This window comes from Thalassophryne amazonica, chromosome 18 (assembly GCF_902500255.1).
Source record: "Thalassophryne amazonica chromosome 18, fThaAma1.1, whole genome shotgun sequence".
In the NCBI taxonomy this organism is placed as follows: Eukaryota; Metazoa; Chordata; class Actinopteri; order Batrachoidiformes; family Batrachoididae; genus Thalassophryne; species Thalassophryne amazonica.
Window position 1 is genome coordinate 32,145,793 of NC_047120.1, and position 4,194 is coordinate 32,149,986.

Consider the following 4,194-nt stretch of genomic DNA (forward strand, 5'->3'; position numbering starts at 1 on the left):
AACGTGCATGACTTTGATTCACACACTTTCACAACCTGTGTCCTGCAGGAGAGTAAACTCTTCTTTAACGGCTGCAGAACATGAGCGGGGCGCCAGTGCATGCAATTGTGCAAAGAGAATTTTGAAATGTTCCAAAAATCCTTCATGCACAAATATCATGCTACGTGGCGCAATCTGCTCACCAACACGACATGCAGCTCACCAAGTGGAGTAAAGAAGAAGAAAACAGGGCGAGTGGTTGTATCAGCAGATCGCATCAGAGCGCAGCTCGTCTGAAGGATTATAATGAGATGTTAAATCCATCATAAACATACTTTAACAGCTTCAGACAAGAAGGAACGAAAATGCAACTGTTTTACCAAGCCATGACATGCTGCAGGGTCTTTAATCAATGTAGAGAAATGATCATTTTCATGACAAACACCCCCAAAAACAATGGCCACTCTGAAGGACCGATAAGGGAATCGTTAAGCAAAAAGGTTATTGATGTTGGATCGAATCATTTCTTAACGATACCCGAAAGGAACTGGTTCTCTATACCCATCCCTATGCAGCATTCAGCACAGCGTGTGGCAGGCAGTGGAACAAAGCATGGCGTCCAGCTGGGAACACAGCGCGTGGGATCATTATGACGACTTGCGTGCAAGTGCGTGAATCAAAGTCATGCACGTGTAAATGCACCTTAAGATTGACAGTGCAGCCACTACAATTAAAAAGACAATGAGCTTGATAATAATCCTAGCAGGATTAAGAGTGAAGCAATGAAATAAGCAGGGACCAGTAACCACTGAGAAGAAATCTGACTGCAGTGAGACAATTATAGAGGAATGTCACTTGTATCTATCAGAGGATGTATCTTGTACCCCATCACATTAGAGCAGGATTGAGCCCGAATGTCATACAAATGAGGATTCGGGCCACATGTGGGAAAATTTGAGCTACATTCGAACACCTCATATAGCATTCTGACAGCAGTCAGTACATTCGTGTGGCCAGAGCACATGTATTCTACAGTTGTGATGAGCTTGTAATGGAAGACAATCGAACGGTGGTCGAAGTGCAGTCGTACCACAATCTGACTGCAGTTATAATGTTCAGCAATTTGTATGCAATTTGAAGCAGTCTGAGAGCATCTGAGGGGCTGTTTGAATTGTTTGAGCACATCGAATCCTGACAGAATGCTGCTACCATGCCTGCGCGCACCTGAACACAGGGTGACAGTCGGGGCCTGTTAAGAAGCTCTCTAGTTGCACCATCAAGGACAAGAAAACTCAGAAATAATAATAACAGAAAACATATGTGAATGCGCACATGCCCAAATGTGCCCGCGCTGGTTATCATTCGGAACAATTAGAGAAATAATCTATTTAACTACCAAACAGCCATCCATCATGCACCATGCTAGCCTCTAGCCTGTTCCCAATGAAACACATTTGTGCATCACATATAATTTGAACAGTGATGGAATGAAAATGTTCCCTATAAACAAAAACAAATTCATCATGTAATGGTGCCTTTATGTGTGCAGTCAGTAGCTCCGATTACATTAGGGAAACCGGCTCTTGTTGCAAATTGCACTTTAATGTTGGAATGTGATGTACCTGGATGACATTTGGATGATTGCGTTCCACATAGCTGGCATGGCTCAGTTCAAGGTTGACTGGCACACTCCTGACCGATCGTCCAGCTCACACTGGAATGCCCCTGTTGCCAGAAAGCCCAGTGTGATCAGCACTTGTGTAGGCACAGACAACCCCCTGCTTCTTTCCCTATTGCGCTGTGGGCGAGTCACAGTTCTGTGCGCAACTCCAGTAACACTGAACTTGGTAATGGGAATCGGCTTATGAGTCAATTATCGGCATTTGCAAGTAAATCCTCGCATTCCATGAATACACGCGCACACCGGAGTGCCCCATTTACAACATCTTGTAACAACACTAACGCAGCCATTGTTAGTGCCATTTTCCTCATCACTTTGTGCATACTTTTATATCAACCATATAACTGCAAACACATGTGTTAATTGTTCGTAAGTGTGTCTCTGGTGTGTACATCACTATGATGACTTCATGTTTTCACACTATTAACAGTTCCCAGCGTAGAAATGTGGATAAAACAGCCAGGATTTTTGCGCAATGCACTGGACATTTCTACTGTCATTTTACTTTTGATACATAGAACGTTAATGTGGAGATACACGTACACCACGTTTTTGTGTGTACACACACTTTGCACATGAGGCTCAAGGTGCAGGTACAAGAGATTCATGGTACGTCTGAGGTCATTCAAAAACTGAAAGGATTCAGATTATAGTATGCATCATCTGAACAATCACTCATTCGTTATCCGCTTACTCCAATCAAGGGTCATGGGGGGCGCGGAGGGGGGAGCAGACCCTATCCCAGCAGTCATAGGGTGTGAGGCAGAGTACACCCTGGACAGGATGCCAGTCTGTCACAGGGCCACATATAGACCAACAAACTCATTTACACTCGCACATACAGTCAATTTAGAGTCACCAATTCACCCAACTTGCATGTCCTTGGAAGGAAGCAGGAGCACCTGGAGAGCACCCACACAAACACTGGAAGAACATGCAAACACCACACAGAAAGGTCCATGTGGGAAGTGATCCCACAACCTTCTTGCAGTGAGGCAACAGTATTAACCATTAAGTTACTGTGCTGCCTCATCTGATCATGGTAGGTTAATAATAGGTGTGAGTCCCTGCACAGATATTTAGTATCTATTAACATCAGTACATACATACTCCCCAGGCAGGCCAAGGTAGACTTATTAAAAATGGTTTCTGATGTATATTCGTACAATATCATGGCCCCTTGGACACAGCTACTCTTTTCATGTATGTCCGCTATCATCTTTTAATTTTGTGATCTGTAGTATTCCCAACAACCAATTGTGACGTACTGCTTTTTGCCAATGTACTATATTATAAGCTAGCATGGATTGGAAGTAGCAAACATATTCAGCTGGGCGAATACTGCTGTTGTGTTTCTACTGCAGTGGAATGCAGAGGTCAATAAACAAGTCTCTAGTTTGGGATCGAGTGCTAGTGCCACACGTCCCCAAATCCACCACACCATGAAACTGGCTTTGGTCCTTGTTGGCAACCACCCAGGCAGCCAACTCATCCTTCCTCACCTATGCAGGATTTATGTCATTTAATTATAAATTATTATTATAAAGATCCAAATGATTTCTTAATTATGTTTTTATCACCATATTTATTGGTTTCTTCCATTTGCGAAATATAGCGAAGATTCGTCCCATCCTGTCTTTGGCTGATGCTGAGACTTTGATTCATGCATTTGTCTCTTCTAGATTGGACTATTGTAATGCTCTATTTTATGGTTTACCTCAGTCCAGTATTAGGAGTCTTCAACTGATTCAAAATGCTGCTGCTAGACTTGTGACACAAAGCAGAAAGTTTGGCCACATTACGCCCATTTTGGCGTCTCTACACTGGCTTCCATCACTGCAAGATCGGATTTGAAGGTGCTGTTATTAGCTTATAAAATTGTTCATGGACTTGCGCCTCTCTATCTGGCTGACCTGGTAACCCATATGGAAATGAAATAAACTTACAAGAAGTTACATCAGTTCCAGTAATAAACTTTATATTTGACATGTGTTGTGCTTATAAGTCTCAGTTTGATATTACACATACTACTAAGGATTCTGTATGTGGAATTACTGTCATATATTTTTCTTTTAAGTTCCTTGTACAAATTTACTAAGGATCTTATATCTGGTTTGGCTGTCACATGCATTATTTACAAGTTCCAGATAGAACAGATACAAACCTCATAAAATTTATGTATATCTTTTCCATATAGGAAGCCCCTATGTACCAGCTCAGACCCGGCGTTCTCAGGATGCAGGACTTTTATGTGTTCCCAGGGTGAATACAAAGTCTGCCGGTCACAGAGCTTTCTATTCCTGTGCCCCAGCTCTGTGGAACAATCTCCTGGCACACATAAGACAGTTGGATACTGTGGAAACTTTTAAATCACGTTTAAAGATTGTTTTCCTTGTTCTGTCATTAGATTTATTGTTATGTGTTTTTATTCATCTTCTTTTATGGTTTTATCTTTTTATTGTGTTTTAAAATTTTTTAATTTTTAATAGTTTTCTCTGTTTTTATTATGCTGTGTGAAGCGTCTTGAGGCAATC